Raw genomic sequence first — 25,352 nt, 5'->3', positions numbered from 1 at the left:
CAATAAACGAAATATGCTTCTCTGCATCTCTGTTAAAATCTGGGTAAAAGATTGAAAATAATGTGAGTCTTATTCAGTACAATTAGTTATTGCTTGCTTTTCTAAAGTCTACCAACATTGCCAGCAGCCACGCGAGCTAAGATCGTTAGACAAGCTAGCTACTCTAACTTGATTGATAGCCTGAAATGGCTTCTTGGTAGCTAGTTATGAGGTTGGGAGATTGGGAATCTGGGCTAGCCAGGACCGAGTTTGGGAAACCCTGCTCTGTGGTGATGTCTTGACTTCATTGATCTGTATGTACACCACCTATCCAGCAGGGGGCAGTAAGCTTCCACAAAGGGAACAGACCACAGGCACACAAAGGATCTCATCATTTAGTCATTTAGCAGACGCTCTTATCCAGAGCGATTTACAGTAGTGAGTGCATACATTTTCATACTTTTTCATCACCAGTCATATGATGATGGCTATATGTTGGTTTATAGAAAAGGATAGATTATCTGTAACCACATTATCTGTAGTTTAGCCTGGTTAGCCTTCCAACATTATTTGCACAGGACCCTCGTTTGGAAAGGACACTATCAAACCAGAGTGAAGAAACAAGATTATGGTTTCAATTATTTTATTATGAGGACATGACACATTCAGGGGAAAAAGTTTATTAGGACTCTACACTTTTAAAACCAAGTATTCAAGTAGTACAGCTGTACAAACCACTACAACTATTTACAGTATAGGCTTCAGTACACATTAATGAATTATACTCTTATAACTCACCAGGGGGCAGATTTCTTACAAACATTGAACCCAGATCAAAATGAACCTGATGACCTAAAAAGACTCTGGGATTCAAAAACTAAAACCCAGACATATTTTTTGGTTTACAGCTGAGGGATGGGGCAGGAGAAATGTAACCGCTCAAATTCAGATGGACCTACAGATGAAAAGACTGACCCTCCATGAGGGTTTTAACCAATGATGTATATAAACCCTGGATTGCTGATGCTATGCATTGGCCATTGAGAGGCCTTGACACACCCTGGTCGGCCATATTGGCACTCTTCAGTAGGAGCAGTCCTCCATAGAAATGAATGGAATTCTACAATATTTCAATTAAATGTTTTAAGGACAGAAATCACATGTATTTAAGTATTTGCTGTTGTAGTGTGTTGATAACGGGATATGGAGAAGGACGAGCCGGTCAAGGATCGATTCAGACTAGGTGGTAAATTGTATGACAAGCGGCAGTTTATTCAGAGTAAAAATGTCTGGTACAAAACGTGCACGGTCTCGTTCTTTCAGCTCATAGGGAACCTCCAGAAAAAGAGCCAAAAAACAGTTCACATATGTTTTATACTGTCTGTAAAGTAGGTTGAGTCTGGCAAATCTGGTCTTCTGGTTGGTCCATGCTGCTCGGGCGTCGTCCTCTGTGATTGGGTCTAGGAGATCTACACACTGTAACTCAGGCTCTTTGTTCCGAATGTTTCAGCAGAGTAAAGATTTGGTGTGTGCGTTTAATTATCTTGTCTTGAGTGAGTCTGTGTGTGTGAGTGCATTTGTGGCAAGAGTGTGTGTGTGGTCAAAACTTGTCTTGGAAAAAGGAATTAGTTATAGCAATTTAATAGCAATAAGCTGTTTATAAAAATAGCATTTATTACAAATCCCCCTCTACACGTCTCTTAAGACGTGTCATATACTAAGTAAAAAAGAAAAGGGAAACTTTCTCAGAGAGAAAGTTTTGAGTCCCCCTCTTCACGTCTCCCAGACGTGATCCATTATTTATGGTACATGAAGCATAGTTGAATGAGTCTTAAACGAAAAACAATAATGTAGAAAAGAAAAACAACACATGATAACGCATAATGCAATTTGTAAAAATGTTTAACCATTCCCCCTCTAGCATACTAATTATATGGGCAGTTAATTAAACAATGTTAGTCCCCCTCTAGTGAGTGAACACAACAATCAGAGTTGGTCTTCGAAATTGCTAACCTCCAATTGTCGTTGTTCAGGTTTGTAATCATGACAGGCCCATCCACCTTTAATATTATATAAGGGAGGATAGTCACTTTCAAAATCGTCCAGTTCCAAATCATTAGTTCCCAAAAGCGGATACAAGGCAACATCCACAAAGAACAAGTATACCCATAGAAGCCATAACTTCACCCAGAATTGTCACAACAATAGTTTTCCATTTACCAAATATGTTATCAAACCAACCGTTTATGGAGCTATCTATACCAGAGTTCTTAACCAGTTCGTTCGCCAGCGTGGTGATGGTCACTCAAGCGCTTTTGTCACGGGCCCATCCGGTGCTATATTGTTGGAGATGAAAATACAGCACATATATCCAAACAGAACACAAACCCCGTCCTGCTCAGCCAAAAGCATATCTAAAGCTATTCTATTCTGCCATGCCATTAAGCTAGTTGCCGCTGTCTGCTCAGCTAATCCCTTTATTGCATCACGAGTGTGGGTTATAAATATTTTGCTGGTTATATTAAATATAATTTATCCAATCTAAGTTTTTATTAATTGTTGACCAACAAAAAATACTTGATTCAAACTCAACTGCGATCTGATTCCTAGCTTTGAGTTTTTCTGGAACCTCTCGAGTTACTCCTATCCCATCAAAGGATCCTTTCATCAAAGGATCCCGGGAGGAGGTCCTACTTTCTATTTGACAACTCACCAGTCTCTGACACGTTTGATTGTTTACATATGTAGTTGAGTTCACAATCAGTTATCATCACACAACCATCAGATGTCAGCACAGGCCTGGTTTTGGGTCCTACAATCCTCTGTCTGCAACAAAGAGGAGAGATTAGTCATGTTCTCTTTCAGTTGTGATATTCTCTGTGTAGGAGCAGTGCTAAGATGCCCTACTCTGTATCCTATCTTACTAGTCCTAGAAAAACGATTAGAATCCCCTGAGACTTCAAACGTAGGCAACCTAGGTCGGAATGAGTTTGTTATCGGGGGATACTGATAGTTCAAGTTACTACAAGACTCTTTCACCACATTCCCAGGTGGTTTGCATGGGGATAAACCTGTTTTTGCGTACTTCAGACTTTCAGACAGTACCTACCCTTCTATGGGTCGCACTGCCATTTCTGGTAATTCCCTACCCTCACAACACTACACCTGTCCCCAAACTGTGTATGGAGATTTACATATCCCCCACGCTCTCAATATGAGAAACTACATAGTCCCAGGATGTACACGGCGACACACATATAGTGATGTCCTCCCCTAAAGTCCCTAATCTTCCCCTTTCCCTACGTCTAGCTGTCTCCTATGCCTTCATAGACTATGCTCAGGTATCATTTTATCAACTTGTTTTAGGTTAACTACTACTTTCGGCTGATCAGAAGGGTTTGAGTGTGTTAGGAATATGGCCCCCACAATCAGACAGCTACCTACCGTCAGGAGACCTGTGAATCCCCACCCTTGCCCTGAGAACATGTCAGACGCCAACCCATTACTTCACCTTCTACCAAACTCACACAGGGATGATCAGACAGGGTAAGGGAATCTTCGTTAAGGAGCCAACCACCGAGCCCTAATGGTGATCGGATCTTTCTCCTAACTCTGTGTTTGTTCATCAGGTGTAACTGGGTTTACCTTTTTACAGTGTGTGACATGCACCCAGATTGATCTAATAGGACTTGATAGGGCCCTTCCCAACAGGCCTGCTTCCAGTTTTTCTTCTTTTAGGGACTGGTTCCACACCCAGTCTCCTGGTGTGATAGAGTGGGTCACCTTCTCCTTTAGTTCACCTGTGGGGCACAAAACCTCTGACATACAGGTGTGGTTAATAAACTATCATACATGTTTTTCTGTTTTGTTTTTTAAAAGTATTTTGTCCTCTCCTTCGTATATATTTAATATTTAATCCATCCATCCCCCTTTTTGACACATGATTTGGCCATGTGTCAATATTACCACCTACCTAAACAATCACTTTGGTAATATTGGTAATTCATTATCCAATTGCCATTCCTCCACTCTCTCTTCTGTTATTTTATGGTTCAAATCAAATATACTATTACCAAACTATAATCTTCTTCACAATTTGCACAGTATTACAAATTACCCTCAACTTAGTAAAATAAACTATCTTAAAGTCCCGTCTCATGCCTTTAGAATTTACTAGTGTGGATGATTAATTAACACCAGAATGTTAAAACAGAGTTCAGAGGCAATTGAAATCATTTAACGAACTGTTTAATCCCATAGTATACTAAACATTACCATTATTCTAAATATTTCATAAATGTTAGTTATCCCAAGTGTTCATTAAGTCCTCATGACATTCATTCTCATAAGAAATCATATATACCCCAAACTCAGCCAAAAGCTAAAAAACTCCATAAAATTCACTGTGTGCTCCTCTAAGACCTATCACCCTTGACCTGCTGAAAACCCTCCAAAATTGAAACAACAACCCTTTATAAACATCATACTAGGTGTGTTGTTCTTTATTTGAAAACCCCAATTAAAACCAACAACCAAACAGCCAGGTCATGAGGACTCCTGATTTCTCTCTTCCCCTTCTGCCTACAGTTTCTTAACTGGTGCCCTTTCCTTGCAGTAACTACACGGTTCCTCACATTCTCTAGCAAAATGTCCCGTTTTGTCACAATTGTAACACTTCCACTCACTCCTGTCTCCACTATTACTATTTCCTTATTGTCTGTCTTTGCTACCGTAACCTCTCTTCTCTCCTAGGTATTGACTAATAGTCTCACTGTCTCTAATTCAACATAAAACCCCCATCATCCAATCAATTTTCATACCCATTACTGTCAATGCCAAATTAGGTTTCTCTGTTCCTGTTGAAGTGCTAAATCAATAGTAGCCAATTCAAACACCTCACAATTTGGATCAAAGGGTTCCTTAGTCTTCCCCTCACTAGAGTCTACTATTTCTCCCTCAAGGACTAGTCACGCCTTATCTTCCTCTTTCTCACACTAAAAGCTGGGGGATGGACTTCTCTCTCTCTCTCCTCTCTCACTGCTTATTTCCCCTTTACACACCTTATGTATCTGTTTTAAGCATGGATTCGAGTTTATCTGCGTCCAGACGTCCCTCAAAACCATACCTCTCCCTCCACCTGGTTATATAATGGAGATTTCTTCTATCCCTGGATTCCATTTTAATTACATCAAGCATTTCTCGTCCCCAGTAAATTCTGGGACCTCTTGTGAGGATTTTCCCCCCCCATGGTTGGGACTGTTAAAAATCCCTTAGCCACCTCTTCTATATTACAAGTCAATTTAACAAGTAATTCAAAATAGCTTCACACAACAACACCTCATAAGGAGTGCCCAGCAGGAGTCCAATTCCTATCAGAAAACATACATACAAACATTAAGACACTCCCAATCTCTCCCAGGGGGAAAAAGTTATCCTTCTCCCTGAGTGAGATTGTTGTTCCCATAAGGGTTTCTTCATTTTGTTGTCAGGATTGGTTCTCGCTGCTCAAATCAGCCCTGACTTCTGTCAGTGATCTAGAAGGAGTGGGGGCTGGTGTGCAGTGTGTTAGATGGTGCCAGGGTGCTCCTGATTTACCTCTGACCTGGACTGAGTGTGAAGTAACCTCCTTCACTTCGTACGGTCCAGTCCACCTGGGTTCCAGCCACTTTCTTTTGTGGACTTTCACCCTCACCCAGTCTCCCACTTTTACCTTTAGTGGTGGCGTGTTTCCCGTCAGCTCCCCCTCTTGGGCCTTCTACACCTGAGAAGAGAGTGCTGCAGAAAATTCCGTCAATTTCATCACATAATCAGTCATTTCTATCTGTTGTACATCAAGGGCGGGCATATGACCTCCCTCCCTTGGTGGACTCTGCATTTCTCTCCCTTACATTATCTCATGAGGAGAGAGATGGGTCCCTGCCCCTGGTGATGCTCTCATAGCCATCAAAGCCAGTGGCAGGGCTTCAACCCATGTCAATTTTGTCCCTGCACAAACCTTATTCAGTTTCATAAGTCTCACTATTACTTCCCACTTTATCATTTACCACTGTTCACTTTAACTACATCCTTCACCGAACGAATATTCGAGCTTTTGGATGAGGCTTATACACTTTAAGACTATCGGAATCCTATTTTTTTTTTTTTTTTTTTACTAGCAATGTTCATCATTAAACAATATCCATTAAACAATTGACATTTACACATCCGACCCTATTGGTACATGGAACGTTTGTCATTAAGTAATACACATTAATCAGTTGACATTTACACATCCGACCCTATTGGTACATGGAGCGTTTGTCATTAAGTAATACACATTTCTATCTCTCCTAGCCACACAGTTCCCCCCCGATCTGACTCTCTGGATCCTTCTCTAGTGAACCCACTCTCCCAGCCGGCTTAAACTGTACATATTATCACACATTCCCCGATCTGACTCTCTTGGTCCGTCTCTGTGAACCAACTCTCCCAGACGGTTTAATACATTTTATCACAAAGTCCCTCCCGGTCTAACTCTCTTGGTCCTTTTTTAGTGAACCAACTCTCTTAGCCGACTCTCGAATTATTAATTATTCCGAGACATGTTTACTACACTGCCTTTCAGTTTGTCATCTATGCATAAATTTTATCAATAATTCATACTCACACTCGGTAATACTGATCAAAATTTGGATAGACTATTCGACAATATGCAAAGTTTGATTTAACAGGTTTTGCTTACCTTTTTTTATAGTCGACTTTAGGATCAGTTTCCCGAGCTGAGTTGAATTGTTGTCCTCCCTCCGAATAATTACACCAGTCTTTCCGTGAATCGTCCTTTTACCAACTCGCCCCCTCACATCCACATCAACTACTCTGGACCGTGTATCTAGAGAACCATCCTCTGCTACCAAGTTTCTGTTGATAACGGGATATGGAGAAGGACGAGCCGTTCAAGGATCGATTCAGACTAGGTGGTAAATTGTATGACAAGCGGCAGTTTATTCAGAGTAAAAATGTCTGGTACAAAACGTGCACGGTCTCGTTCTTTCAGCTCATAGGGAACCTCCAGAAAAAGAGCCAAAAAACAGTTCACATATGTTTTATACTGTCTGTAAAGTAGGTTGAGTCTGGCAAATCTGGTCTTCTGGTTGGTCCATGCTGCTCGGGCGTCGTCCTCTGTGATTGGGTCTAGGAGATCTACACACTGTAACTCAGGCTCTTTGTTCCGAATGTTTCAGCAGAGTAAAGATTTGGTGTGTGCGTTTAATTATCTTGTCTTGAGTGAGTCTGTGTGTGTGAGTGCATTTGTGGCAAGAGTGTGTGTGTGGTCAAAACTTGTCTTGGAAAAAGGAATTAGTTATAGCAATTTAATAGCAATAAGCTGTTTATAAAAATAGCATTTATTACAAGTGGGGCCAGTAACATTAGTAAAAATAAATAAAATATCCACCCAAAAACTATGTTTTGATATTTGTTTCATTAGTCCATTGTTGACATAGTCCCAAAATGTTTTGCTTGTCTCTGTATGATGCATTTTGCATCATATGATGCAAAACTCAGCATCAAATGATGCAAAATGCATCATACGGGGATGATTTATGTATTTTGAAAGTTACATATCTTGAAAACTTGATTGCTGACAAGCAAAACATTTGGGGACTATGTCAGCAATGGACTAATGAAACAAATACCAACAGATCGTTTTTGGTTGGAGTTTTCCTTTAAGGAAAATGTTTGTATAAATTTTATGTTTAGCTCACATAATATAATTTAAAAGTACACATTAAGGTGTCTGTAATAGAATAAAGACATCAATAAATGTATGGCTTCCAAAATCATTTTTACAATGGAGGAGTACCAAAATGGCTGCGCGGTGGCTTCAATAAAGCGCCCCTTTAGTCATCCAGGGTTTATACACAACATTGGTTTTAACCAAGTTTAGAAGCTATAGACAACAGTGGTCGTTTCCAATTACATTGTCTACAAACAATAAAGTAAAACAAGCTTATATTTTGGGTTCTGATGGGGTAAGACAGTTGAACTATGCTAATGACACATTTATAAGTTATAATCTTTAAGAATCAATGGCTATATATTGTTGATTTTAAAGTCCCAAGATGATGTACGAATCCCAGATTGCCCCTGTAATAAAAACACTTTAGACATTTGGTTGACATATTGCTTGTAAGTTTGGAAATGAATTATATAAAACTGTATTACCTGTCCATGCCCAGCCTAAACTAAGGACACGCATCAAGATATATTTTCCTATACTGTGTAGCTACCTAAATTGATCACATCTTTATCCTGGAGTTTCATACAACCCACAACTGATCCTGATTCCTGTCTTACATGGTTAGGTTCCTGCAGGCTGTGCCAAGAATATCTCTCCAGAGATGCTTTCAGAGTAAGGGTGCTCAGAACACCATCATCATTCCAAGTGTAATATGCTGAGAACTAGGGACATAATATTAAAGCCCTATCAATCCAACCCATGACACCAAAATAAATTGATGGGCAGTGAAGGGGGTTATGAAGTGGCAGATTGGTATAGTTCAATTGCAATTGAGTGCTTGAAGTCGAGAGTTACTTAAGAGATGATCACGTGATTTTACATCGCTAGAGTAGAGGACGATTCTTCATTTATCATTATCAGGCATATATCCTCTTCACGTAATCAAGATGCAATAGTTAAAATGTATTGAGAAGCAACTGGTCCTCCGCCATTGAATCACTGAAAGAGTGATATAAGAATATGCGATATATTATGATTTAACGAGAATAGATCAAAAAGTTCTAAATTACTATGTTTTATTTTATTTTATTAAAATCATGTCCTTTGTGATGACAAATAAGAACGCTATCTGACTTGGTGGTAACTAGCTACTATCAGCAAATATTTGTCCAAATAACAACTTAACCAACTAGATCATCGTGTTGTCCGTCGTAGTGGTTTTACTACACTGTTGCACATTGTGGCAGAACGCAACCTTTTCATAATCCATTATGTGGCATAATTTCAGACCTGCTGGTTTAATTTCAAAGGAACATTTTATAGACAATATACCGATTTACAGACAGCGCATTGCGCAAACAAAACAACCCTCGCAATATCAACTGGAATTACTTGGGTCTATTACTGAACTTTTTGTTGAAATTTTTTTGGGGGAATGGGAAGAGACTGTCACTGGCAAACATGGTTACAGACCCAACAACATCATATAGTATACCCTCCTCGTGAAGAAAAGCACATGAGCTAATTATAATACACAAACTAAGCAAAACAATGAAATCATTCAAACATTGCCTAAAATTATGAATAAGATACTGAGATAGACCTATTGTATATAAGCAATATAACAATTGAGATGTACAAACTATGGCATAAGGGAACGATAAGCGGATAAGAGGCAAGCCGTAATTTCGACCCTTACAAAAAAGTCCTACAGGAATCCTGCAGGAATTCAACCTTTTGTGAAGGAATTATGCAGGTGAACTGCAGGAATCGTGTAGGATTAACAAAATGTTGAAAATCACGTTCTGCACAAACGTGACAGGACCGAAACCTGCAGGATATGGCAATTCCTGCCGGATCTAGCAATTCCTGCAGGACCAAGTAAATCCCAGCACGAATCCTGCAGGACCAATTATAGCATGAATCCTGCAGGATTTAGATATTCCTAAAGCCATATCAGATAGTCAAACTGCTGGAGGAGATAAAGTGTGTGTGGAGGTGAGTGCAAATAATTTTGTATATAGCTAGCTAGTTTTTTATAAAAAAAAGAAACTTATTTTAAACTCTCCTTTACAATTTACAACAAGAAGACGAACGGTCATGTGACATCTTGGTCACCATAGCAACAGTTGGCAGTTGAGGAAATGACTGCCAGGCAGTTTAGCTAGCTAGTTCAAGTACTGCTAATATTATTTATTTATTTTTACAGGTAAGGAGTCAGAGACACATACTAAATCTACAACAAATGTTTATATGAACATGTTAGGGGGTAGCATAGCTATTTTTGATGTGTTTGCATAATATTTGTTATGAGTAAGTTAGCTAGCATGTTCTCTACTACTGGCTGCTACTGCATAACTAAAATGAAAAATAAATAATAACTGGGGGCATGGAACCCCGTATTATCGGCATATTCAACAGCGTTTAAGAAATATATTACCTTCAACAGTGTTATCTTGTGATCAAGCCATCAATGTTTTGTCAATATTGGTGTGTTAAAAATGTTAGCTAACGGGTTAGCAATTAGCATGTTTGACATTTCAATGGATATACTACTGTTATCAGCTTTTTGATAAGCGGTTTTGCAAAAAAATACGTCCCGTATTATCGGCATACGGCCCCCAGTTATTGGCCACCTTACAATTTGTTCAATTACAAGATATATCAGTTTAATTTTGTTGAAAAAAGAGACACCAACCTCGTAATCGAAGTGTTTACTATATAGTTGACTAGTTGGCTAGCCTTCCGGTAAAAAAAAATGACTTGCCTGTCAACTTTTCATTGCGTATCCCGGTGCGCCCTCATGTGGACTCTTAAGAAATGGTTCTTCACCAACATATTCAGTGTTGTAACCAAATAATGTCTCATAATTTGTTTTACAGATGAATCTTATGTTTTGAGAAAGTAGATAACAGTTGAATACTAAAATATGAGTTCATAATTTACATCAAATAAAACATTAATTTCAGTTATGTGCATTGACATAAACAATGAAAACACTGTTGGAGTTTGTGTTGCAGATGTGCACTTGGAAAGTAAAGGAAGAAATACACAAGATGGGTTGAATAAATATATATATAACATATTTTAGACATTTATTTTTTTGTACAAATAAATAATTTAATATGAACACAAACAATTAAATCTCGACCTCCATCCCTATATTGTCACAAAAATCACAATAGAAATCCAGCTCCACCGCTACCTCTGGATCCCACTGCACACACCTGCAATGGAACCAGTGCTGGCAGAAGTCACAGCACACCCATGGCACCTCGGATCTACACTCCTTAGGGGAGCTTGCAGGCGGATCATGCTCCCCGCAGCAAGCACAGCAGGTGGTGTCTTCTTTTGTAAAAAATTAAATAATAATAAAAATTGATTAATATGGTTTTGCAAAATGTAGAAGTTCTTCAACAACAATAGTAATTGATACAACTGAGAGAGAGAAAAACAGATTATGAAGTACCTGAGAGTGGTGCCATGGGTGGCGTGACAAACGTGACCGGTGGAGCTTTTCTCTTTCTTTTCCGTGCTGCAGTTTGAGAAAAATTAGTGTTAGACAGAGCATGTTGCATGAAAACCCTTTTCAACTTTTTTTACATCAATACCTCTGGAGGAAGCTGCAGAGGTTTTGGAGGAGGTGGAGATGACTTGAGGGCTGGTGCTATGGACTGTAGATATGTAAAGAGAGATTTTTTTTTTACATTGCTGTTTTATAAAACAGATAACAAACAGTCATTTTTTGTAATTTAACATGTGTTTACCTGTGGAGGTGGCGGTATTCAAATTGCAGGGGGCAGGGACACCAGACGAGGCTGCTATGGTGGTGTGACCAGGGGAGACGGAGGAGGCAGTTGGTCCAGAGGAGGCCGTGTTGGTGGTGACAGACATGGGGGGTGGTGTGCATCGTGGTGGTGGTGGACAAAACCGCCGACGATGGCTTGGAGGAGCTGGTGTTTGTAATGGTGGGGTTGAGGGGCCGACGATGGTGTGGCCGGGAGAGTAGGCACGTGGCCTTCTTCTGCAGCTGGGGACTCCGGCGGCTCCTACAGGTGTTGCACACTGGGAGGCACTGGCAGTGGTGATGCAGCTGTCCGGAGTGGTTCCAGCAGGGGGTCCAGCAGAGGCGATAGCGTCAATGGTCGCTGGTACGGGTAGCGGAATACTCTGGCAAATTCTGATTTGTTTACCATGTAGGAGTGGTCAAAATGGCTAAGGTCTCCAGCTACCTTAGAGAACTCAGCCTTTAAAGGGCCAAAGTATGCCACGTCCAGCAGCTGCAGGACATGGGTGCAGTGTGGTGGAAGAAAAATAAGTATAACCCCTTCCCTTAGTGCCGCCGCGAGCACCTCCGGGTCCATGTGGCTCTTGTGCCCATCGAAGAGAAGAAGGAGGGGGCGCTCTTTCACTGCATGCTTAATGAAGTGCTGAAACCACTTCCTGAACAGGTCCCCGTCAATGTAGCCACTGCTTGACCGTCCATACAAGGCTTGGGGTGGCCTCCCAGTGTGTAGTGGCCACCGGGGAAACACTTGGGGTAGATGATAAACGGGGGGGACGTCCTCCCCAGCTGCGTTAAAGCAGGCCAGCACTGTGATGTGCTCCTTGGTCCCCGGAGCCTGCTGGTACACGTGTTTTGCGCCCCGGGGAGCCAGCACTTTGTGCCTGCTCAGGTCGCTACGAAACCCAGACTCATCGCAGTTATAGATTTGGGTTTCTCCCTCAACCCACTCTCCTCCAAGTGCTTTTCATAAGAAGTGAAGAAGGTGTCCATCGTCGGATGTGTGGCACACTCAGCTCTCCCCCTGTCCAGGGTGTCCGGCCTCCTCAAGCTCAGGTTCTTGCGCCTCCTCCTGAACATTTCCCACCACCTCTTCCCCCATGGTGGGATTGTTTCCCCTGGGTGCCGAAACCTACAATAGAATAGAATATATAATTGTCCATCCAGGATGAAAATGTTTGTTTTGGCATTACCACATTTACATCACACACATTGAGAACAGTCAGTCCACCAACCTACATACATAAACACCTGCGTATTTTGTCAGCATATTTCATCAGCCTCTGTCTGGTGAAGGGGAACCCATGGCTGGCGCAGTAGATACAGTACTGCACCAGAGACTTTTCATCCTCTGGTGCAAGCAATGTGGGTGGTCCACTGCGACAACCATGGGTCACCCGGCCGCTCAGCCTGTCCACCAGGGTCTGCCGAGGTACACCATGCACCTTGGTAGATAAGAAAATAAAACTGTTACTAGCGGATAAAATTCACATACACATGGTAATCTCCTAAAAACAAAAGATGCCTAACCTTGGCAGCCTGGCAGATAGCCATCCCTGCCCCACAGTCCTCCATGGCATGGAACATGTCCACCTCACTCCACTGCTTCCTCTTGACTTTCTCCATGCTGTAGTGGTAAATACATGTAGCTAAATAACTTGGCATACTATACACATTTTAGAAAGATAACTCAATCTGAATATGTATAAACATTTACATTTCAAAGCTAAGGCATTGAAAGGTGATGAAAGTGTTCACAATAACTGAAAGTGTACCCACGTTTTTTGTTTGATGTTATCTTTAATGAAAATTAGTGTCCCAATTAGTTTAATATTGATGCATACGTTGTAACATTTGACTAAATACTGCCTCTATGTAGCTGTTGTAAGATAAAACATAGCCAACAGTGATAGGTGTCAAAAAGTTCATGGTTCAAAGTTCCAAATACATTTTTGCAGATTGTGCAAAACGCCTCCGTCAGAGGACTCCAATTTTGATACGGTAAAGCTTGACAACAGGCAGCTGTTTTCGTGATATGTATTATCTAACGCTTACAATTTCTTTCCTTTTTGCTGTTTTAGCAGTTCTATCAACATTTAGCAACTAAGCTAGCAACATTAGAAAATCTGTTAGCTATATTTCAGAGGTAACAAGTTGGATATTAAATTATCTGTGGTCTGTCGCGCAGTCGAATTTTACAATATGCAGCATGTTCCACAAAATGTGTACATATATAACTTTTTTGAAAACTCTCAAAACCTAAGTTAACTTACATAAATTCCACTGAAAATCGGTGGTCAGCTAGCTAGAAGGGTGTCGTTAGTCGCAAAACTTACCAATATTTTAAAGTCCATTTAAATGTTGAGCTCGAGGTGATTTAGTCCTCCAACCGCTAGAGAGTGTCCGAAGTTAGGGGGTGTCCGATGTTGGAGGAAGATTAGCTAGCTTTGACAAAAAAAACTTAACATTTAAAACTTTTGCTTCCATGGAAAGTGACAAATGAGGTTTGATATCCCTCTTGTCTCTTTAGTACTGTTCTCATAAGTTAGGCTATAAATTAAGTGGTGATTGATTTGATTTTTTTGACCTTTCAAAACTTATTTACCCAGTCTGAGCTTGTTTTTTTTCCAGAGTTCCAAGTTGTCTTGAACTCACTGAGGTCTGAGATTTCCCAGTTCCGAGTTTCCAGTTGTTTTGAATGCAGCAGAAGTCATGCTGGATTGACAACATGGCCAATGTGTTCAACCTTTTCTGGCCCATGGTGTTGTGTGTGAATGTTGATCCTTTTAAGCTTGGAAAAGAGACCCTTTCAGACATATGTTTTAAATCCTTAAACCCAGACTTGGACCACACACCCTCTCCACTGAATAGCAGGCAGGGGAAGCAAAATAGTGATTGCTTTGCAACCTTGCAGTTAGCCACTGATTCCTTCCAAACCACTCATTCTTGAATTTGCGATTTTTCTGACTTGTTGTGCAATGTTTATGTCCAATGGCCGATGAGCACCGATACTTTTTATCTATAATTTGTGACCCACCACCTGGATTCAGTCCTATGTAGCAAAGTTAGAAATTATGTTTTTTTACATTGGATAAAAGTAGAGACTCAGAGCTAGAAAATGGGATATCATACACTACAGTTGATGAACAATGGGAAAGTAATTCTGCTTTGAAAGTTGATAAACTTGTAACCCCACTTTTGAGAAAATGGCCATTGAATGTTTTGGTACATCTACTGGAGAGCTCTTCTTTGTCTACACCCATCCAGCATTGTTAACACCCTCTTAAGCCTTAGCCCCACCCATCTCTTTAAGGATTCACTTGTGAGGCCATGTGCTAAACAGAGTGAATAGTGTAGTAAACAACCAAAGATTTCAAGACCAAAAGAGGTAAAAGTAGTAGCCTACAATAAGGAAAAACTTCAGGTAAAAATACACTTTATCTAGTCCTTGGCCTATATCTTAATCTGACATTGGTGCAGGTCATGTTGTTCTTTACATTAACATCTCTGGTAAACACACACTATATCAAATACAATCTATGTTTATTTGTTACATGCACAGGATACAGAAGATGTAAACGGTACAGTGAAATGGTAACTTGCAATATCAAAAACAGAATGTGTCCAGATACAAATATTTTATAAATATTTTATAATTATTAGATGATGCTTACCCAAACACACTTGTCTAAATTGATGTGTCATGTGAAATAATTGCTATAACCACCCCCCAGCCACATCTAGCTAAATGGATGGGTGGGTCACTATTGTATAGACAATAGATGGCCGTAATCACCTCCAGACACACCTGGCTAACTTGATGGGTCATGTAATCATCTGGCGAAGTGGAGTCTTTTGTTTAGCCCTAGTAGTATGTCATAGCTGTAGTATGAATCTGCAGGTAGCTAAAGCTAACCAACTAGGTTCAATGTTAGCTAGCTAGCTAATATTAGGCTATAACTAGCAATGCAAATGGTTTCTGATTCAAATAATATTACTACACAGATCATATACGTAACATTGGCTAGTGAGCCAGAAAGCTAACGTTCACTAACTAGCTAACAGTACGCTTTAACTTGCAATGAAAACGACTTTCTGACTAAATTAGAAACTCATAATATCTGAACATGTAGCTAGACTCTTACCCGTATACATGGATAAACGCTTCCCGGCAGACTGGAACCATTTAACTCCTTTTTGTTTGTAGCTACATCTTGTTTGGCCAGTGTTGTGTCAAGTCACTCCGGTTCACACTGACGGTGGCGTGTGCAGAAAGTAGCCCATCACTTTTTCAAACTGATCTGTCAATAGTGCCTGCTAAATTCAGGGCATCAATGGCCCTGTGTAGCTCAGTTGGTAGAGCATGGCGCTTGCAACGCCAGGGTTCTGGGTTCATTTCCCACGGGGGGCCAGTATGAAAAATGTATGAACTCACTAACTGTAAGTCGCTCTGGATAAGAGCGTCTGCTAAATGACAAAAAAATAAAAAATAATGAATTAATGTTGTTGAGAAAAGTAGCAAAACCTTTGTAGTTCTCGATGGCTAAAGTTACATCTTTAAATAAAGCTGCGGTAGAAAGGATTGTCAACACATACTGAGCAGGTCATGTTATAGACAGAAGCATGCTACATGGCAGACCAAATAAAAACTAATCTCCCCTGGCATGTCCAGCCCATCCATTATCTCAGCCAATCATGGCTAGCGGGAAGGTTCCTGTCTTTTTCCATGGCTAAACCAACTAGGCTCGTAATATAACATTTCTATTCATATTTACAGATGGAATACAAGTTTGTTATTAAGGCACATGAAAGTTCACATGTTCCAGAAGGCATTTCTGCCAAAAAACGCATTAAGTAATTTTTTTGAAATGCCTCTCCTGTGAAGTAGTGAGGTGTGACATACGCCTAGCTTCCAGAAACGGGTCACATTTCTCTTCATATCAAGGATTGAAAAGGATTTGCCAGTAGATAATCGACGTGATTCATGATGATGACTGCTTGTCTAGCTTGCTATCTAAGATTGTGAAAGTATGATGTTGACATGATCAGTCCAATCAAAGCTACTGTAGATATAACGTGATTTGATGTCATTTTATCTGTGGCCAATGACCTTGAGCCTTCTTGGACGGGCACTTCTAATGTAAATCCTAGCTCTCCCTGTAGATTCTGCGGTGACATAGTGTCACCATGAGTGACAAAACACTGAGCCAATCACCACGCAACTATAGAAGATTACCAACGCCTATACTCAAGGAATCGTTTGCAAACTGATATGTGACACAAATTAATGCCAAAATAACATGCAAAACAGGTCGCCACTGCAAAGGAAACACATGGTTTGTATTCAAGTTGATATGCAGTCACGATTATTTGATATTAATAACATCCTCTTCGTAATATCGTGTTGCAGCTTCCATCCATCAAATGTCAGATTTGTAAAATGTATTTAACAGCAAAGGTTTGTCTCAAATCAAATCACATTTTATATGTCACATGCGCCGAATACAACAGGTGTAGACCTTACCGTGAAATGCTTAATTACAAGCCCTTAACCAACAATGCAGCTCAATAAATAGTAAAAAACTAAAGTCAAAAATAAATTTTTAAGTAACACAATAACAATAACGGGGCTATATACAGGGGGTACCGGTACCGAGTCAATGTGCGGGAGTACAGGTTAGTCGAGGTAATTTGTACATGTAGGTAGGGGTAAAAATAAACAGCCAGTAGCAGCAGTGTAAAAACAAATGTAAATAGTTCAGCAGTCTTATGACTTGGGGTAGAAGCTGTTAAGGAGCCTTTTGGATGTATTCTCTGGTACCACTTGCTGTGCGGTAGCAGAGAGAACAGTCTATGACTTGGGTGACTGGAGTCTTTGACAATTTTTTTGGCTTTCCTCTGACACCGCCTAGTATATAGGTCCTGGATGGCAGGAAGCTTGGCCCCAGTGATATACTGGTCCGTACGCACTACCCTCTGTAGCGCCTTACGGTCGGGTGCCGAGCAGTTGCCATACCAGGCGGTGATGCAACTGGTCAGGATGCTCTCGATGGTGCAGCTGTAGAACTTTCTGAGGATCTGGGGACCCATGCCATGCCAAATCTTTTCAGTCAGAGGGGGAATAGGCGTTGTTGTGCCCTCTTCACGACTGTCTTGGTGTGTTTGGACCATGATAGTTTGTTGGTGATGTAGACACCAAGGAACTTGAAACTCTCGACCCCCTCCACTACAGCCCTGTCGATGTGAATGGGGGCCTGTTCGGCCCTCATTTTCCTGTAGTCCACGATCAGCTCCTTTGTCTTGCTCACATTGAGAGAGAGGTTGTTGTCCTGGCACCACACTGCCAGGTCTCTGACCTCCTCCCTATAGGCTGTCTCATCATTGTCGGTGATCAGGCCTACCACTGTTGTGTCGTCAGCAAACTTAATGATGGTGTTGGAGTCGTGCTTGGCCACACAGTCATGGGTGAACAGGGCGTACAGGACGGGACAAGCACACACCCCTGAGGGGCCCCGTGTTGAGGATCAGCGTGGCAGATGTGTTGTTGCCTACCCTTACCACCTTGGGGCAGCCCGTCAGGAAGTCCAGGATCCAGTTGCAAAGGGAGGTGTTTAGTCCCAGGGTCCTTAGCTTAGTGATGAGCTTTGTGGGCACTATGGTGTTAAACGCTGAGCTGTAGTCAATGAACAGCATTCTCACATAGGTGTTCCTTTTGTCCAGGTGGGAAAGGGCAGTGTGGAGTGCGATTGGGATTGCGTCATCTGTGGATCTGTTGGGGCGGTATGCGAATTGGAGTGGGTCTCGGGTTTCCGGGATGATGGTGTTGATGTGAGCCATGACCAGCCTTTCAAAGCACTTCATGGCTACTGATGTGAGTGCTACGGGGCGGTATTCATTTAGGCAGATTACCTTTGCTTTCTTGGGCACAGGGACTATGGTGGTCTGCTTGAAACCTGTAGGTATTACAGACTGAAAATGTCAGTGAAGACACTTGCCAGTTGGTACGTGCATGCTCTAAGCACACGTCCTGGTAATCCATCTGGCCTTGTGAATGCTGACCTGTTTAAATGTCTTTAAATCATGTCACATGTTATAGTATATCAAGAGGACAAAATATTGGAAGATAAAATAAAAATGCCTGACAAAAAGCTAGCCTCAGATTAAATGGTAGCTAAAACAATGCAAAACAAAAAAGGGCAAAACAATATGAGTGTAATAAATGTGTTGTAGCTGACGAGAGGTCGTGCATTACAATTACTCCTGACATGCTGACTAGACCGGGCAGTTTGGATGAAAAGATTGAATAACATGTACAGTTGAAGTCGGAAGTTTACATACACCTTAGCCAAATATATTTAAACTCAGGTTTTCACAATTCCTGACATTTAATCGTAGTAAAAATTCCCTGTGTTAGGTCAGTTAGGATCACCACTTTATTTTAAGAATGTCAGAATAATAGTAGAGAGAATTATTTATTTCAGCTTTTATTTCTTTCATCACATTCCCAGTGGGTCAGAAGTTTACATACACTCAATTAGTATTTGGTAGCATTGCCTTTCAATTGTTTAACTTGGGTCAAACATTTCGGGTAGCCTTCCACAAGCTTCTCACAATAAATTGGGTGAATTTTGGCCCATTCCTACTGACAGAGCTGGTGTAACTGAGTCAGGTTTGTAGGCCTCCTTGATCGCACACACTTTTTCAGTTCTGCCCACACATTTTCTATAGGATTGAGGTCAGGGCTTTGTGATGGCCACTCCAATACGTTGACTTTGTTGTCCTTAAGCCATTTTGCCACAACTTTGGAAGTATGCTTGCGGTCATTCTCCATTTGGAAGACCCATTTGCGACCAAGCTTTAACTTCCTGACTGATGTCTTCAGATGTTGCTTCAATATATCCACATAATTTTCCTTCCTCATGATGCCATCTATTTTGTGAAGTGCACCAGTCCCTCCTGCAGCAAAGCACCCTTACAGCATGATGCTGCCACCCCCTTGCTTCACGGTTGTGATGGTGTTCTTCGGCTTGCAAGCTACCCCCTTTTTCCTCCAAACATAACGATGGTCATTATGGCCAAACAGTTCTATTTTTGTTTCATCAGACCAGAGGACATTTCTCCAAAAAGTACGATCTTTGTCCCCATGTGCAGTTGCAAACCGTAGTCTGGCTTTTTTACGGCGGTTTTGGAGCAGTGGCTTCTTCCTTGCTGAGCGGCCTTTCAAGTTATGTCGATATAGGACTCGTTTTACTGTGGATATAGATACTTTTGTACCTGTTTCCTCCAGCATCTTCACAAGGTCCTTTGCTGTTGTTCTGGGATTGATTTGCACTTTTCGCACCAAAGTACGCTCATCTCTAGAAGACAGAGCGCGTCTCCTTCCTGAGTGGTATGACGGCTGCGGGGTCCCAAGGTGTTTATACTTGCATACTATTGTTTGTACAGATGAACATGGTACCTTCAGGCGTTTGGAAATTGCTCCCAAGGATGAACCAGAGTTGTGGAGGTCTACAATTATTTTTCTGAGGTCTTGGCTGATTTCTTTTGATTTTCCTATGATGTCAAGCAAAGAGGCACTGAGTTTGAAGGTAGATATTGAAATACATCCACAGGTAAACCTCCAATTGACTCAAATTATGTCAATTAGTCTATCAGAAGCTTCTAAAGCCATGACATCATTTTCTGAAATGTTCTAAGCTGTTTAAAGGCACAGTCAAGTTAGTGTATGTAAACTTCTGACCCACTGGAATTGTGGTACAGTGAATTATAAGTGAAATAATCTGTCTGTAAACAATTGTTGGAAAAATTACTTGTGTCATGCACAAAGTAGATGTCCTAACCAACTTGCCAAAACTATAGTTTGTTAAAAAGAAATTTGTGGAGTGGTTGAAAAACGAGTTTTAATGACTCCAACCTAAGTGTATGTAAACTTCCGACTTCAACTGTATGTGTACATTTACTTTGCAACTTAACACGAGTGGTGTTGTCAGCATGTGAGAGTGTTGCAGTTGTAGGAGAACGAAATATGCTTAGCTAGACGAGAGGGAGGTATAGCGCCGCGTGCATCAGGAGACCACGGAGGACGCAGATCTTGTTGAAATATTTAAACCTGGAAAGAGAGCTAGTGCCGTTACAACCTCAGCGAACACCTGTTTCTATTTATAAATGATCTACATTAATTGTTTCATTATCATCAGCAGCTTTAGTTAATTTTTTCTATCTGAATGGTGAAATTAATACTCTATATCAGTTCCTCACATTAACAATACGTGATTTCTGTTTAGCTCCATCCGTGCCCGTACACACCAGCAGTGCCGACGAGAGGATTAACGCTTCGAACACACCTACAGTGTTATTGAGCAAAATGGTACGCATCATCATCTGGATATGTGTGCAACAAATGTTCAATGTTCACCTTCTGCTACCATTTCTGTCAAGCCATCTACGCATACAATTTCATACGTTTAATTTATCCAACATATGCACCACACAGAATGCACTGCAACTGGCTCTGTAACTCAATGCTGGAAATGAACGTACTTGTGGTGTACCAAAACGCAACAACACTGTTGGTGTGATCGAGGCGTAAGAATTACTATTTGTGGCAGAGCTCTCTCTATGCATGCTTTTTCTCCCAGTTCAAGCATTTCACACTTAATCTGGAGGTTTAGCGGAGGGCAATTGTCAGACCATTCCTTACACAGAGCTGAGGCATGAAACATGTCTAAAGAGGGCCTAAAGTGCCGTTGGAACCTCCATAGAGGATAGGTACTACTCCGCCTTTTGATGAGGGTGTGCGTGGCGACCTCTTAGATAGCTAGGGGTGGGAGCTCATGCCTCTCCCCAGGGTAGCCACGAGGGGCCTTTATCCCCCCCTCTCAGGTGGGAGTGGCGGGTAGTCTTCTTCCTCCTCCTGGGATGGCTCTTTGATATATGGACATGGATATGTTTCCCTAATAGAGAGAAATGCAAAAGAACATGATTAGACGGAAGAGAGGCATCACCAGGTAAAACTATTTTGGGTTCTAGCCAAAAGGGTTCTACCTGGAACCAAAAATGGTTCTACCTGGAACAAAAAGGTATTCTCCTGTGGGGACAGCAAAATAACACTTTTGGAACCCTTTTTTCTAAGAGTGTAGTGTAAGAAAATCCAACTGAAATAGCACCGCTTGTAATGATATATGTTTGCAAAGCAAATAAAATCCTATTTTAACTCATGTCCTGATTCAACAGACACTGCCCTTGGTGAGTCATGTAACGTTTCTCCCATTTCTTTCTTGCTCATTCTTCCTGTTGCTCACTCAAACTCACACACATGTGCAGTTGCAGAGAAGAGGACGAGATTTGACAATTACATCAATAAAATTTTAAAATTAAATGTTACAGGAATGATATGACAGAATAACTTTTGAACAAGATAATATTTTATTGTCTCTTTATTGCCTCTACACATACTTACATTTTTGCATTTAGCTTTCTTTTTTTAAGACTGCCAAGCTGTCCTCAATTGGGGGAACCTCTGTCCGGGACAATGTCCTCAGGATTCAGGAGCGGTGTGTTTAAATATTACAACATGTACATATTAGAATTAAGCAAAAATGTGAGAGTGATCCGCCCTTGATAGCCCACATTCTCTCCAACAAGGGTGTTGGGAGCCAGTCTGTTTTGATTTCAGTTTTGGTGTTATGAAGAAACATATAACATTCTTCCAACACAATTCTCTCCAAGACCTTGAGTAGGTAGAGCTTAATTGAGTCGTAAATATGTCAACCATGTTTCATCAGTTATTTCAATATTAACTTCCTCCTCCCATTTCTGTTAAATATAGTTTGTAGAGTGTTTCTTTCAGGATAGAATACCCAGGTAAAGGGCCTCCCGAGTGGCGCAGCGGTCTAAGGCACTGCATCGCAGTATTGTGGCATCACTACAGCCTGAGGTTCGATCCCAGGCTGTGTCATTACCGGCCTTGACCAGGAGTCCCATAGGGCGGCGCACAATTGGCCCAGCACCGTCCGGGTTAGGGGAGGGTTTGGCCGGGGGGGCTTTACTTGGCTCATCGCGCTCTAGCGACTCCTTGTGCCGGGCCGGGCGCCTGCAAGCTGACTTCGGTCGTCAGTTGAACAGTGTTTCCTCCGACACATTGGGTTAAGCGAGCAGGTGTTAAGAAGCGCTGTTTGGCGGAGGACGCATTACTCGACCTTCGCCTTTCCCGAGTTGCAGCGATGAGACAAGATTGTAATCATGAAAAGGGGGGTAAAAATTACAAATAAATAAAAATACCCAGGTAAAGATTTGAAATAGTTTTTTTGATACTCCCCAAGTTGTATGTGTTAGTGAATACTTGGATCAATTTCTGAGGTGCCCGAGGGTCAATCACTTAGTTATTTTAAAAAGTAGTGTTGACTTTGTAAGACTATAAAATGACCAACCACCCAGCTTTGGAGTAGTTAGATCTATTTCCCTGTTTTTGAGAGAAGCTGGCTACTGTGGGAGACTTCCAGTAATTGCTCTAAACTAACAATATGCTAACTTCAATAATCTCCAAACTGCACGCAGAGACATATAAATGGTTTTCATGATTTATATGACTCTAGGTAAGTAGAAAAACATCTCAAAATCTCGCAGTATCCCTTTAAGCCATGTCAGTGTCTGAAAAAATATTCACCATTCTTTCTGCCATGAGTCATTTATAAGTCATATTCTTTTTAAAACAATATCATGACGATACCCGCACACTGTCAAATGCTTATTTGCAATTGATGAACAAAAACCTACTTACCAGTTATTGTGGTCTCTTTTCAGGATCCAATCTGTCTTCTTTCTCCCCATCTTGTCCCCTTTTAGCTTTGCCACCTAGAATTGTTCAAATTAAATAAGTTAAATTTGTCATAAATCATTCTCCAAAGTCATAACGACACAGACAGATATTTTAATTTGAGTTAGGTCTGAAGATAATGACTCTGGCTTAGCAGTACAAAGCTACAAATAACACATACCTATACATACTGTACCACAAAGTACTGACCAGAAGCAATGGCTTCAAGTGATCCCACTCATCAACACTAATTTTTTTTATGTAGAATTGTTTTATGTTCTATTAGCTACATGGTGACATTCAACCATTCGTTTCAACTGGAATATAGCGAAGAGGATTCGAAACTAAGAGTTGGATTTAGCTATTGTTAGGAGCTCACAGCCAATGCAAGCACCAAGAGGGCAGATAACAAATATGGTGCTTAGCTAAGTAGGTTATTTTTTCTGCAAGCGACCTAGCTAGCTAACTAACTATAGTTTATCTACTGAAACCCATATTGTATATTGCTGGCTAACATCCTACTGTGTTACAGTGGGGGAAATCAAATTATTTTTCTGTTTGCTAATTTAGCAAGGTAGGTAGCTAGCCTAGCTAGCAAGCTAAGTTAGCTAAACAACTACCGGTAGCTAAAGATAGAAGAGGTTTTACAATCTGAGATCTTTTGTATCTTGTTAGAAATTGCATAATTCAAATCTGGTATTGGAATAAGAGAAAACATAATCAAGAGATATTCAATCCAAGCTAAATTTATTATATGCAAAATGTATGTATGATAAGTATGATGGTTCGTATACGGGCTCACTGAAATACCACGCAGGGCAGACAGAGAACTAATCCATTGTTACAGGTTCTTCTTCAAATACTCTGACAGAGATAGTTCCCACTCTCTGCTGGCCAATCAGAGTAGAGACTGAGCGTGGTTTAGACTTACTCAGCCAATCCGTTGGCACACGGGCTGGTCCCAGCCTCTTGGCGCATCCCTGTTGCCAGGCATAAGTTGCTATCATAATAACCTGTGGAGTTAGCACCCAAAAGACACCATTCCACTGTACTACGTTCAAGGACGGTTCACAGACAACAAAGAGGCAGTGTTCGTATCTATAAGAAATACAAGTTTTATCTCATCCTAGCCCCTAACGTTCCTCACATGAATCACAGCCTGTTATGTGAAACAATTTATATCAGTATAGTACAAACCTATGCTTATCATTAATGCATTCCTTCTAAGCTATTCATCACATACAGATCAAATTATGAGAAAACAAATCCCAACAATCTCGATTGTAAAAACGTTTCTCTTTTTAGTCGTAGATATGGCTACTAAACAGCAAGCTACAATATTACAACCAGCCACCTAAAGCTAGGTTTACCAGCAAATGTTAGCACATGACTGGAGTTGGCTAGCTAGTTAGCCTGGCGCCTGGTAACTTGTTATGCGCCACGCCTCGAGTTTGTAACTTGTTAGAAAATGTGTAACATCAGCAAATGTAAATAATTGTATTAGCTAGCTATGTAACATAATTGACGAGGGTTGAAATAACTTATGATTATGATCGTGGATGCATTTCAATCTCACAAAATTATAGGCATGACACAAGATAGGATTCCAAACAGATGTAAAAAACAAGTATTGTACAGTTGAAGTCGGGAGTTTAAATACACACAAATGTCTTATAAACAAACTATAGTTTTGGCAAGTCGGTTAGGCCATCTTCTTTGTGAATGACACAAGTAATTTTTCCAACAATTGTTTACAGACAGATTATTTCACTTATAATTCACTGTATCACAATTCCAGTGGGTCAGAAGTTGACTGTGCCTTTAAACAGCTCGGGAAATTCCAGTAAATGATGTAATGGCTTTAGAAGCTTCTGATAGGCTAATTGACATCATTTGAGTCAATTTAACAACTGCTATTACAACCATAATATCTAAACCATGTTTTATGAATACAATGTGATGCCATAACCTTATGGGCAGCCACAACTATAGAGTACGAAAATAAACTAGAGAGTACATAAACCTACAATAGTTGTCTACACCATCTCAATCTAATC

The 25,352-nt window shown here is 40.8% G+C and overlaps 1 protein-coding gene across 1 annotated transcript in view; it reads left to right on the top strand.

Annotated features, from left to right (window-relative positions):
* LOC121572153 (TRAF-interacting protein with FHA domain-containing protein A) overlaps positions 1–25,352 on the top strand; it is a 33,179-nt gene that overhangs the window by 1,570 nt on the left and 6,257 nt on the right. The gene's annotated exons all lie outside the window — the stretch shown is intronic.

Source organism: Coregonus clupeaformis, chromosome 16 (assembly GCF_020615455.1).
Source record: "Coregonus clupeaformis isolate EN_2021a chromosome 16, ASM2061545v1, whole genome shotgun sequence".
NCBI classification, from domain to species: domain Eukaryota; kingdom Metazoa; phylum Chordata; class Actinopteri; order Salmoniformes; family Salmonidae; genus Coregonus; species Coregonus clupeaformis.
This window is presented reverse-complemented; position numbering and strand designations above follow the sequence as displayed.